Raw genomic sequence first — 14,778 nt, forward strand, 5'->3', positions numbered from 1 at the left:
GTTTTTTAAAATGGGACACCCTGTATATCGACAATTGTGATATAGGGGGAGTTCTAACTCAGGTCCTCTCAGGGGGGGTGAGGCGCGAGGGGATTCGACACGCGGGTGAGTGACGTCACGCGTGGGGAGGGGGAACCGGTAGACGAGGGGTCCGCGAGGTGGAGGAGGTCCGCGAGGGCTCGCGATGCGGCCGCATGGGAAAAGGACGGCGCGATGCGTGGGACAAGAACAGTGCGAAGGTGGGAGAAGGACGGCGTGAGGTACAGCGTCAGCGTGGGACAAGGATAGTGCGAGAAGGATGACGCAAAACGATGCATAAGACGATGCAAAGGTAAGAGAAGGATGGCGTGAGGTAAGCGTTGGAAAAGGACGGCGTATAGGTGTATGTGAAGGATAGCGCGATTAAACCGTATGGCGTGAGAGAGAGAGAGAGAGAGAGAGAGAAAGATAGCGCGAGACTTAGGCGTAAGTGAGAGAGATAGCGCAAGGAAGAGGGGCGTAAATAATTATACATTTTTTTCTCTTCAAAATATAAGTTTATTTAAAAATGTGTATGAATTTTACATATTGTGTGTGTGTGTGTGTGTGTGCACTTAATATTAAAAAATTATATAAAATATGATAATATAAAAATATAAAAATTTAAAACAAAATTAAAAGTTTTACTCCGTTATTGGGATACGATTAGCTCTTCAACATCTACATCTTGATCTACATGCTGATCTACATTCTGATCTACATTATGATTTCCATTGTGATCTCCATTTTGATCTCTATTTTGATCTTCATATTGATCTCCATTCTGATCTTCATTCAGATTTCTCATCTCTCCTGAAACATTCTCCTGCAATGATCACCAAAAATAATTACTTAAATATTTTTAATTAATTTTACAATTATATTAGCAAAAATTACCTGTGCGTTCTCTCCCTGCTGTATGCTTTTCCTCTTTATTTACATACTTTTTATATGTAATTTCGGGTAGACATTTACATTTACGAGATACACATTGTGTGCAATATCGTGTTACGTGTAATAATAACTTATGATGACCCGCAATCAATTTTCTAAAATCATTATATTTAATATTATGATCAAAATCATCTCAGAGTATCAAGTCTATGTACGTTGGGTTTATACCCGTTGGGATATGTATATTTATGCACGGCGTGTATTCGCAGTCATTGATACACTTATCCACCCAACTGTAATCGACGCCTTGATATCTATAAATATTGTCCTCATATTTAAATATTTGATTACAATATTGTCCAGTATGGCGTCTGATACATTGGTACATTCAAACATTTTCTGATTCTATGAATCGAGTAATTCTACGTTCGCTATCGAAATGAGAGTCTTCATCGATTGAGACATGCGTTTTCCGAATTTCACGAAAAATATCCCGTTGTACATGATCGGGCCATTCTGTATAACCATCTTCATACATAGTAACCACAGCTTGTTTGACGAAACGTTGCTTACGCATACCTCGTATGCCTAATTCTCGATCGCGCACGTATTGTGTTATCGACATCTGTTTAATGTTTGATTTTTCCATCACACTATTATTGTCATCTTGAACAAGGTTAATTATGCGTCTCCATTCCTCTATACGTGTTTTGAGATCCATTGTAATATTATTTAATATACTATAGTCCACAAATATATGTATTGATAAAAAATTGTCTTACAATTAAACTAAATTAAAATATTATCTTTGTCCTTTTAACTGTTCATATATTACAATCACACACAAGTTAAAGTTTTTTTTTCACTGTCAAATATAAATAACAAATTTGTTCATACGAAGCACATAACAATTTGATTAGGTGCGATTTCCACATTCTCTATAGAACAAGTTGTTGTTCACAAGAACGATACTCTAATGCCGCAGACTCCTCTTTATTATATATATTTTAATATCTTTTTTTTTTGTAACTCAGGGGAAATCTTTTATGGATACCCTTACTCTTCGGGAAGAGAGCAAGGGTTATGTGGGACTTCTCCTATTTAGCGGAGGTACCCACTAAAACCCCTGGGGTGGCCTTCCTAGGCGAGAGGAGGGAGAGCGACACCCCGGAACTAGCTATTGCAACACTTCAGGGTGCCGCTCCCCTTATTCCTCCCTCGCACGGCCCGCCGCGACCGTCGCGAAGACGTCGTCGGTCGCTAACGGGCCTCCTTCCCTGGAGGGGACAGAGGGCCCCCCCCCCAACTTTCCCTAACTCGTGAGACAGCGGGGCCATACCGCCATCTCACGCCCCCCGCCGGCGGGAGGCGGGGTCGGGTCCCGAGTTTTCCCGCTCGAGGCCCGGCCCCCCGCGGCCCCGGTGCTGTGGCTCCCTCTGCCTCCAGAGGGGGTAAAGATGCGGCCATCAGCTCCGGGGCCTATTGACGCGAGGTTCGGACGGCCGAATCGGCCGTCGGTGGAATCCACCGTCACGGCGAAACTGGCCGCCCTTATCCCTCCGAGGGGGCCGATGGGAGGAAGACCACAGCCATAGCATTCTGGTCCCCCTCATCAATCCCTTCCCTACCCTCATATGTAGTCCCCACCCCCCCATAAACAAGGGGGGGTGGGAGGCTTCACCTCCTCCGTAACCTTCTCGTACTGGGGGAGCCTCTCGATAAATGATACAAAGAGACTCCCCCCTTGCTCGGCTCACTTAAAGTGAGCTCCTGAGTGGGGGGTCTATTGTTCACCCCCCATCCCATCCTTCCCGTTTGTCAGTTAGTGGAGGAGGGGGGGGGCGTGCATTGTGAACCTATTGTTGTTCACCCACACCCCCCTTATCCTCAGCTCCCATCTTCCTCCTCGCTGCTCTCATCAGCGGCAACACCACCACCATCATCCGTCTCTGACTCGGTGGCGGTTGATGTCGCCTCCGCCGCAGCCGCAGCCGCTTCCTCCGCCGCCTGCACTTGGCGGCGGATCCTCTCTGTCGCCTCCTTCTGCGACATTGCTTGTTCGCAGAAGGAGGCGACTGCCTTCCTCGTTGCCGATCATCTTTGTTGCGACAACCGGCAGCGAGAGGTCGGGCCCAATCTTCCCTATTAGGGTACGGCGCAGCTCTTTCCACTCCGAGCATTCCGCCAGAGTGTGCTGCGCCGTATCCCTCTCCTCACGGCAATGGTGACACCGCGTGGTGCGTTCCCGCTTAATGCGACACAAGTACTCACCGAAACATCCGTGTCCAGTGAGCACCTGCGTCATGCGGAACGATACTTAGCCCTGGGCCCTGTCTACCCACTTGTCTAGACAGGGCCGGATGGCCCCGACAGTTCTTTTACCCGCGGTTCGTGGGTCGGAGAGGTGTGCACACCACCTCTGCATCATCGACTGTCGGGCGTGGAGCCGGATAGCCTTCTTCGTCCTGGGTGCCAGGGTGAGCATGCTGTGCTTCCGCCGGAGCTCCCCCTCGCGCTCGTACACTTCCTTTCACATACGAGCGAGGAACTCCAACGGGGGTCACCCCGCAAACACTGTGACCGCCGCATGCGACACCGTCCGGTATGCCCTAGTCACCCTCGCGGCCATGCTTCGATGGATGCGCCGAAATTTAGCGACGGCGCTCCGCCTAGCCGCGAGCTCATCGGCCCATATGGGCGCTCCGTATAGGGCAACCGAATTGACGATGCCGATGTACATGCGGCGGATACGACCATCCGGGCCCCCAAGGTTGGGTAGAAGACGAGCAAGAGCCGTAGCTACCCTTTGCACCCTGGGGGCTAGGACATCGAAATGATGTCCGAATCTCCACGAACCATCCAGTAGGAGACCAAGGTATTTTAGCCGGTCTCCTACCAGGACTGGTGTATCACCGATCCGGAGTCTAATCTCGGGTGGTTTTCCGAAGGCGCGATTTTTGTTTCCGTAGAAACTCAGCGCCTCCGTTTTTTGAGTGGCCACCCTTAGACCCAGATCGGTTATCTCGCGCACCACGCAGGCCACCGCCATCTCGGCCCGGGCGGTGGTGTTCCCCCATTCATCCCCGGTGGCTACCACTAACGTGTTGTCTGCGTAGCAGACGATGTGGCAGTCCCGGGGAATAGGAAGGCGAAGGACGCTGTCAAAAGCGAGGTCCACAATAGGGGGCCGAGTACTGACCCCTATGGGACCCCGCAGCGTACCCTCCTTCGGCACTGGAGTCCATCTTTATTGATGAACTCCACTTCTCTGTCCCGGAAATATACGTTTATGATCTCCACGAGGTAGCGGAGTACCCCATGCCGTTTAAGGGCATCCCCCACTCTATCCCACGGCAGGGAGTTGAAGGCGTTGGCGATATCCAATGATATCGTCAACGCCACCCCGCCATCCTTCACGACGGCCTCCGTGAGGGAACGAACGCGCCTAATCGCGTCGATCGTGGACTTCCCCTCACGGAAGCCGTACTGCTCCTCGTTGAGACCACACCCTTCCCGGGACAGGTGCTGGACGAGGCAGGTCGCTATGATTCTCTCAAGAATCTTTCCCACCTCGTCCAACAGGCAAATAGGCCTGTATGTCGAAGGAGAGTTTGGCTCCTTGCCTTCCTTGTGGAGAAGGACCAGTTTGGCCCTTCTCCACTCTTGGGGGAATACCCCTTGTTTGAGGCACTCCGAGAAGAGTAGCCTCAATCTTCCTCCCATGAAGTTCAGGGCACGGACCCAGAGTTTGCCCGGAACGCCGTCCGGTCCGGGGGCCTTGCGCGGCCCAATGCGCCGGACGGCTCGGACAAGCTCCTCCCCGGATACCTCCACATCCTCCATGGAGTCGCGAGGCCTCTCTTCATTATCGAGGTCCCACTCCAGGGTTCTCCAGGGGGATCCCTCTCCCGTTTGAGGGAAGAGGGTATCCACCACTTGGTTGAGGACGGGAGGCTCCAGGGTCTCCGTCACCGGGGGCGTCCACGCTCGGTGCTTGTTCATAACAAGCCTACATGGACGCTCCCACGGGTCCTCATTGAGGGAGGAGAGCATCCCCTCCCAACAACTTGCCCTGGACTTCTGTATCGCCCGGGCCAGGGCGGCTCTTGCCGCCTTATATTCCGCGAGGGCCTCTTCCTCGCCCTCGCCCCCACGGCGGGTCCTTTTAAAGACTCGACGGGCTCGGACGGACGAGCCGCGCAGCGTCGCTATCTCGTCCGTCCACCAATATGCCGCCCGTTGTGGAGGGCAGGACTTGGTCCGGGGCATAGCGGCATCACACACTTGCCACATTTTGCCCCGGAGCCATTCCACTGCCTTCGGAATGTCCCGCCCCCAGTCCTCTTCGTCCCCAGTCCACGTGACCGCCGTGAGGGCTGTCTCGAGGGCCTCCTCATTTAACCTCGTGAGGGTCCACCTACGCGTCTCGCTCCCCCCTTGGGGTGGGCGGTGCACCGGCCGGCCGAGACTTTTGTCTGAAACATTTCTTTCTAAAGTGCATAGTTTATGAAATATTCGACATTCCAGGACTTTTGGGACACCCTGTATATAAATTAGACTAATATTTAACAAAATTTTAATAAATAACAAAATTTTTAAAACAATCTTACGTGTCACATTTTTGCTTCTTACATGGTGGAGTTTCGCCGTTTTGAATCGGAACGTAAAAATTCATGTTGATTTCTTCAGCAGTAAACCTTTCACACACGCGATTGATGTAATACTGATCGTATTAGAATTAATATCAATTCAAATAGTATCACAAATTGCGATGTAGAGGGGATTATTGACGATGCGATATTTTAATTTCCTCTAAAATTTAGTCGCGCCGATGTACAGCTGCGATGACATCATCCCCAGAACAAGGATTTAGCTGAATATAACAAAAATTTCCAAGCGTCGATGTACGGCGATGTAATGCAATCAATTGTACGTGACGAATCGCGAAATTTTCAAGGTTACATTGCACATCAGAGCAAAGAAGCTGAATGCGCTAAAATCGAGCGCCGATGTACGGCTGCTCCTGATGCAATCACGTTAAATTTTTCAAATGTACGTGAAAAAACGCGAAATTATCAAGGTTAAATTGCACAAAGGGCAATACCTCGGACGATTCCGGGGAATTTTTTAAGATGAAATCATTCTAGAATGTTCGATGATAAAACAATGCAGGGGAATATAAATCATGATAAAGAGGCACACCCCGCCAGTATTTTCGCTAAAGTACATCAGAATGGTTATTGGGAAGCGCATTTCGCAAGTCTGTTACAATATGGAGGAACAAAGTTTGCGAGAGCAATCCACTTTGGTGAATTCATTGGAAGATTACATTGTGTGGGAGCAACGATGCGACCAGTACATCGAGTCGCTGGAAGTGCAAAGTCGGATCAAACGACCACGATTATCGATCGGGAATCGACAATCGCTGATTGCTCGGATCGCGCGCCTCGAAGGTTTAAATAATTCGTTACGCGGACGTTTCGTACACGCGGGTGCCGGATGTAGCGCGCGTCAAAATGGACTTGTGTGGCGCGAGATTGATACGGCCTTCGAGAGTCGTATATTGACTGGTGCGGTGACAAACTATAATCACATCGAACCTCGCCAATTTCTCGAGGACGCCAAAGATATTGTGCTAGACCATGTGAAAAACATTATGAAAAGATACTATAATGTGAAGGTGAACACTATATTTGTCACGGACGACTTCCGCGCGTTTGCCGTCGGATAGTCAGAGTCGGGATCAGAGTTCGGTAGGCGGGCGGAAATAACGAGAGCGTGTATCGATAGAAAGAAAATACAAGTTTATTGCGTGTTACAGTGTGTGCGTGTATGTATGTGTGTGTGTGTGTGTGTGTGTCGCGTGAGCGCAATGGGTCGCAGGCGTGTGTATATGTGTGTAAGCGCAGCGAGTTGCACAATTAGACCGCGCTTCGATATATCTCTAAGTGGGTTCGCACGTTGGAATGCGCGTATACCGCGTGTGTTTACAATCGTGCGCGGTCGATGACCGTTTGACGTAGCGCGTGTCGCGTTTTTGTCGCGCGTCTGGGCTATCGGTCTAGCCCCGTTTTTACGCGGATCGTAAGCGTATTATTCTCGGAAACGTACTTATAATTCCCGGTTCTAGGATGTTTCCGGAAACGCCGTGCCGACGAGAACGGCTCGTCCGAGCTCTCCTCTCTACCTCGAGGTTTTATGTACCGGCGTTAGGCGGTCGGATATTCTGACCGATATTCGAGATCACTCAATTGAACCGGAGTGCTCTCTGGTTCTTCCTTTCGGTTGGAGAGTGATTAGATGGAATGAGCCGTGTCAAGAATCGAGAGCGCTCGGTGGAGGAGGAGTTCTCTCCACCTCCTGTCTTGAGTGGTCGACTGTTTTGCTAGGAGCGGTCCAGGTTTTCGGAGACTGTTCACTTGCGTGAGCGGAATCGAAAAATGGGTGATTAGGTGCCGAAATGTGGCCTTTTTATACCGGCTAATTCCCTGTGTCGGCGCGCAGCGGTATCACCTCTTCCGAACGGGTTTTCGGAAACGGTGCGGTCGGGCCCGTTCGGAGGGGCTCAGGTGATGTGCCGAACGCGGGCTTTCGCCGGTCGGCGGTTCGGGCCACATCGGCTATGGTCGGCGGTGTTCGGCTGATTTTAGCCTAACGGCTTAAAGCAGTATGTGTGATTGTTTAAAAAATGTGGGCGCACCGCGTCCCTGCCTATGCCCGGCGGGTGTTCTGCCGGGCGGCAGCTTCCGGCGGATCGCATTGCCGGGAAAACGATGCTTTTTAAGGGGGTGCAAGGGGTGCATCGTTATATATTTAACGATGAGTTTGTGACAGGAGATAAACGCGCAAATAAAAGTATCAATATGAGAAACTATGAACTCTTTCGTACGTCTGATTTACGCGAGTGGTATGAACGGCGCGTTATCGAGTCCACCCTAGCATCGCTGGAAGAGTTTCAAGAACGCGACAGCGGGTGGGCACTGTCGCGAATATTAAATTTGAACAGTTAATGTAAATAAGTATAATCCTATGCGCGCGGGATATCACATTAAATTGCCGCAGGAGATTATGATGAAGAGAGCGTGATAAACATAAAATCAAAAGACAATACGTGTTTCGCGTGGGCAGTGGTCGCCGCTCTATACCCCGCCGAAAGTCACGCGGAATGGGAATCATCGTACCCGCATTACGCGACAGTGCTGAATCTCCGGGACATTGAGTTTCCAGTGACTGTGAATCAAATTAAGAAATTTAAACTTGTTAACGACGTTTCGATCAATGTGTACAGCATCGAAAGCGAGGGCATTGTTCCGATACGTCTTACGGAGCAGAAGCGGGATAAGCACGTCAACTAGTTGTACGTGGAAGACGGCAACAACGTAGGACATTTAGCATGGATCAAGAACTTATCCCGGCTCGTAAGCTCGCAACTGAGCAAACACAACGGTCAAAAATATATCTGCGATCGGTACATATAATTTATATAATTATAATATGGATTGTTTAAGTCTTTAATTAAAAACTTTTCTTTTACAGTTGTTTACATTACTTTAGTTCAGACGACAAGTTGCAGTCACATACGGTCAACTGCCGTGAACGACTGCACTATCCGGTTACCGAGCGATACGGACAAGTGGCTCGAGTTTAAAAACTTTAATCGGAAAGAGCGGCTTCCATTCATCGTATACGCTGACTTGGAATGTGTTTTGACAAAGACGGAGGAAGAACAGCAAAATTTGTACCAGCACCATCAAGTATTTAGTATAGCCTGTTATGTACATTCCTCGTACGACGAATCGTTATCCGCGTATCATTCGCGTCGCAGTGCTGATTGTATAGCATGGTTCGACGAAGATTATGAATTAAGCACTGCGTGTAAAAAATATTTTAACAAATTGTAATTAATAATATTAATTAATAATATTTACAAACTAATGTCCCCATGATAGATTTAACACCCCCAAAGAGTGGGAAAAATTTCATCATGCTACTCAATGTCATATATGTGAAAAACCATTCGCGCAAGACGATACACGTGTACGTGATCATTGTCATTTGACCGGACGGTACAGAGGTCCCGCGCATTCAAATTGCAATCTAAATTACAAAGAATCTTTTTGCATTCCCATAGTCTTTCACAATTTATCCGGTTACGACGCGCATTTCATTATGAAGGATATAGCGTTCGAAGGGAAAGTCGATTTACTTCCGATAACCAAGGAAAAATATATTTCGTTTACGAAAAATGTTAACCTTAAGGAAGACAATTGGAAAAATCATGTAAAATTACGCTTCATCGATTCATACAAATTTCTTACGGCAAGTCTCGACAAAATTGGCATCTTTTTTAGAGAAAGATAAACTCAAAATTTTACATTCACAATTTCAAAATTTATCTGCAGAAAATTTCAATTTATTAACACGGAAAGGCGTCTTTCCGTACGAATACGTCGACTCTGTGGACAGGTTGCAAGATACGTGTTTACCACCGCGCGAATCATTTTACAATTCTTTGACCGGTGAAACTATATCCGAGAGCGATTACGCGCACGCCGAGAATATCTGGACGCGATTCTCCATTCGAACGCTAGGCGAATATAGCGATTTGTACCTGAAAATCGATGTCTTGTTATTAGCCGATATTTTCGAAAACTTTCGCGATAAATGTATCGAAAGTTACGGACTCGACCCCGCGTATTACTATACTCTTCCCGGATACACATGGGACGCCATGTTAAAGCATACATAGATTGAGTTTGAATTGCTTACCGACATCGACATGGTTATGTTTATCGAACGCGGTATACGCGGTGGTCTGAGCCAATGTTCCAACAGATATGCTCGCGCTAATAACAAGTACATGCAATCGTACGATCCATCGAAACCATCGTCGTACTTGATGTATTTCGATGTAAATAATTTGTACGGATGGGCAATGTGTCAACCGTTGCCCTATGCCGATTTTCGATGGGTCGACGACGTGTCGAATTTTGACGTAGCATCGATCGCGTTAGATTCGCCTACGGGTTATATCCTCGAAGTCGATCTCGAGTACCCGCAACATCTTCACGATACGCACACTGACCTTCCGTTTTGTCTGACACGCGACAAGCCGCCCGGCAAGCGGCAAGACAAGCTTCTTGCAATGTTGTACGATAAGAAGCGTTACGTGATACACTATCGTAATCTACAGCAATGTAGGCGATACGGCCTTTGTGTTACAAAAATACATCGCGTATTACAATTTACACAATCTCCGTGGCTTCGCAGTTATATCGAATTAAATACACAGTTTAGAACACTTGTGAAAAACGATTTTGAAAAAAATTTATACAAATTAATGAACAATGCGGTATTTGGTAAAACGATGGAAAATGTGCGTAATCGTGTCGATGTAAAATTATTAATAAAGTGGGACGGACGATACGGCGCAGAAGCGGTGATCGCGAAACCAAATTTCCATAGTCGAAGCGTTTTTTCGGAAAACTTAATCGCCATAGAATTTCGCAAACTGGAAGTAAAATTTTATAAACCAATCTACGTCGGTATGTGCATACTCGACATATCGAAAGAATGTCTATACGAATTTCACCACGAGTACATGTTTCCTCTGTATCGCGACAAATGCCGGGTAATGTACACCGACACAGATATATCACATTGAATGCGAAGACGTGTATGAAAACATGAAGCGCGACATCAACCGATTTGATACAAGTGATTATGCGATAGATAATGCGTACGGTATACCGCTCGCGAACAAAAAAGTGCCAGGCTTGATGAAGGATGAAAACAATGGCGCGATAATGACCGAATTCGTCGGGCTTAGAGCAAAAATGTACGCGTTACGAGTCGATGGTAAGAAAGACACGAAAAAAGTTAAAGGCGTCAAGAGCAACGTTGTCGCGAGAACGATAACGTTCGACGATTACACACGGTGTTTGCATGATGAAATTGAAATTACGCGACAGCAGTCCTGTATAAGATCTAAATTGCACAAAGTATATACCGTCCGCGAGACAAAAACTGCTCTGAGTCCGTACGATGACAAGCGGTATATCGTACCCGAAACCACCTATACACTGCCATGGGGACATTATAGAATACCTTTATAATATATAATGTAAAATGTGTGTGTGTGTGATACAATATACTATTAAAAGAAATATTAATAAAGATTTTTGTATTTTTATATTTCATATATTTTTATGTAATGCATATCTTACACACATTTATATTTCATATATTTTTTATGTAATGCATATCTTACACATTTATATTAAGAATAAATACATATACTATTGAAAGAAATATTAATAAAGATTTTATGTATATTTTCATTTTTCAAATATTATGTTGTACACATATTTTTTCTTGAAAATGAAAAATAAACACTGTATAAATTAAATCACATTGTCCTTATGTATCCAAGAGTTGTGCGAATTGTCAAATCCCAGCCATTTCACGTAAACCTCGTCACCTCTCCTGCGCAGTACTTTCTCCACAAGATACACGTCCGGATAATTCGCGCGATGCAACTCGTGCTTGTAGAACGCTCCGGCGATAGATTTTTTGCGATAATCCTCAAGTAGATAGCTTACGGGATTAGTATGCTGCACTTTTACAATTTTAAACACCTCGGTTGTCCAATATGGCGTGTAACCTTTCTCGAAAATTGTCTAGTACTTGCTAACGCGTACCGAGTCACCTACTTTGAATTTTGCCGAACCCACGATATTTACACGGTTGTATACCGTAGTCAAAAGTCTTTCAGCGATCGCGGGGGTAACGTCGACGGGTCGCATACCGATCGTTCGATGCTTGCGCACATTGTAATCCGATACGAGTCGCGGCAACGCGTTGATCCACTTGTAAGATCCGTTCAGCGTAAACATCTTCCACATGTCGTTTTTCAGCATGCGATTGAATCGCTCAACGATCGATGCCTTCAATACCGAATAGAATAGTGATTGATGTTATGTTTCCGCATGAGCCGTTGCACGTCGGCGTTATAAAATTCCTTCCCCTTATCGGTCTGTATGTTTCTCGGACACCTCTTGCTACCTCGAATTATCTCGGCGATAGCATCAGCTGTCTCGCTTCCACCTTTACTCTTGAGTGGTACGACCCACGCATGCTTGCTCAACACATCGATGACAGTGAGTATGTAGTGGTAACCTCTGTTGAAACGAGAGTACGGACGCATCTCGACGATGTCAGCTTGCCACAGGTCATCGTATCCTCGCACTATGACATGTCTTCGGGGAAAATTTTTTCTAGCCGATGCGTGCAGTTCGTTCACCAACTGCCATTTCTCTAAACTATGTTGTTTCTTCGCTTCCTCGGTTATTTCCGATCGTAGATCCATCGTTGTTTCGATCCGTTGATCAAACGATACGTGTTCCGAGTATCACCGTGCGTTTTATCATTCGTTGTCACTCTTTAGCCGTTCGTAGCCATTTCTGAGCCATTCACTACCGTTTGTCGTTTTTCAATAGCCGTTCATTGCCGTTCGATAGCCGTTCGTTGCCGTTCATAGCCGTTCCTGACCCGTTTGATAGCCGTTCGATAGCCGTTCGTAGCATTCCTGCCCCGTTCGATAGCCGCTTTTAAGCCGTTTGTAGTCGTTTCTGAGCCGTTCACTGCCGTTCTTGACCCGTTTGTTGCCGTCCTTGATCCGTTTGTTGCCGTCCTTGACCCGTTTGTTGCCGTGATTGACCCTGTTGGTAGTCGCTTCTAAATAGTCCGTAGCCTCGTTTACAGTCGTTTCTGACCCGTTCATAGCCTCGTTGGCAATCGATTCTGACCCGTTCCAGAGTTGTATGCCGCCTCGTATGTAGCCGTTCCTTACGTGTTCATAGCCTTGTTCGCAGCCGTTCCTGAGGTGTTCGTAGCCTCGTTCGCAGCTGCTTTTGAATTGTTCGTAGCCTCGTTCGCGGCCGTTTCCTCTTCGATCACTACCACTCATTGTAGTTTGATAGCCGTTCGATAATCGTTTGTAGTCATTCGATAATCCTTCGTAGATGTTCGATAAGGCTTAGTAGATGTTCAATAATTGTACAATAGTCGCTCCTAAGCCGTTCACTACAGCTCATTACAGGTTGATAGCCGTTTCTGAATTAGTGTTAATCGCACGTCGAAGCTCGTTTATCGCAGTCTGCAAAGCTCGCATATCCTTCTCGAACGCAATCAGCTTCTCGTCTGATTCTTTCTGTTGATTCTTCAACGTTTTAACGCATTGTTCCACGTACAGTTTGTTGACTACATCGGTATCAGCCTCAGGTTGCGCTACACGGCGAATCTTGCGCGACCTCGCGTCATAGTCCGTAGCGACGCGACACAAAGCGTTTTGACGCAAGTAACTTGTCACCAATTTACCCCAATGATCGCGTATGCTGATTTCTTCATTTCTCCGTTCGAATAATCCAAATTTGTTGATAGGCATTTTTCTCGATGCGAGTGACGTCGATCGACTGGATAGTTAGACTGATTAGTTTTGTCGAGACACCGTTTAATTTATAATAAGGCCGACTTCGCGAAGTACATCGATGATCGACATGATCTCATTGTCGTGAGCGTTGTGGCCAGCTTGGCGCGAAGCGTCGAGCAATCGTAATCGATCCACTAGTTCGTTGGGGTCGTCCCAGTGCACGTAATCGATCTTATTGTCGGTTAGCGTCATCGCGTGAGGCATGAATACTCCCGTTCCAGATTTTTTCTTTTTCGATTCGATCGACATCGACGGTGCGATTATTTGTTTATACATGTATCCCTTGTTGCTCTTTAATTGACCTTGTGCATCATATTGGCGTTTATGCGCACTCGTCATCATTAATATGCTCTTATATTTTTGCATACCGTCCTTAGTGTATATGACGTCATCGGGATATCTCTTGAAGAGCAACTCGTATAATCCTGGTGTACCAATGTACCTCACTTTGTCTATGATTACAGAGTCATCTTTATCAAGTCATGTCGAATCGTTTGTTACCGAGACGTATTTCATTCTCGTTGAAATAGACACCGTACACGTGATCGATCTCGTTTTTTTCGTCGCCACTAAGGAGAGCGCTCATGTAATTTTGTCCCAGTGGCCCCAAGTGCTCTCGTAACACTTCTTGACCTTCCGATGTTTGTAACATGTTTCGAACAGATGTTTCGAGCGGATTGCCCGTGGTTTCGAAAACATTTTCGATTGCGAGTGATTCGGGTATCGTGGGTTGTACGATTCTCATTGTTGCTGACGGTGTAGAGGTTATCAGCAGTTCATCCAGTAAAGCATTCGATAGATCGGATGTACGCGGCGTCGATAAACGATTCGCCTTCAATCGTTTCCTCTTTTTCGGTGTCGCACTCCTCCTCTTCCTCCTCTTCCTCCTTGTATCGCTTGATGGGTAACGTTTTAATTTTCGCGTCAGCGTTACGCTCCGGCTCGTTTTTCACCGCGATTGAGCTAGAGTTATCGGCGATTTTTTGTAGTGGCTCGATAATAGGCCCAAAATGGGTCTTGACCGCAATATCTTCGTCGATCCTACCGGTCTTCAAAGCGCGATGTTTCTTGCGGATCGATTCGCTCGTTTTCTCAATCTCCCTCGCAATCTTTTCACGCTCGCGAATATTATCGCTTCCAGCCATGTCGACAGAGTGTCGAGCGTTTCACTCCTCTCGACGGAATGTCGGCAGCGACTAATCGTTTTGCGGTATCGCGAACACGTTAAATCCTTTTTTGTATCGCCCATTCGTAAGCGAGCTCTCCTTGTCTATCACTAGGAATCCATACTTTTGCTGCCAACAAGTACGACATAATTCACTGAAATCCTCGTACGACATGTCGGTATTCACGTGATCGTTGTACACGTGTTTCAA

The 14,778-nt window shown here is 46.8% G+C and overlaps 1 pseudogene; it reads right to left on the bottom strand.

Annotated features, from left to right (window-relative positions):
- Positions 1-13,423: 13,423 nt before the first annotated feature.
- On the bottom strand, positions 13,424-14,147 carry LOC145964890 (uncharacterized; annotated as a pseudogene).
- Positions 14,148-14,778: the final 631 nt, after the last annotated feature.

Source organism: Camponotus vicinus, unplaced genomic scaffold, assembly GCF_025532165.1.
Source record: "Camponotus vicinus isolate PSW18456_S1 unplaced genomic scaffold, iyCamVici1.0 SCAF_14, whole genome shotgun sequence".
Taxonomy (NCBI): Eukaryota; Metazoa; Arthropoda; class Insecta; order Hymenoptera; family Formicidae; genus Camponotus; species Camponotus vicinus.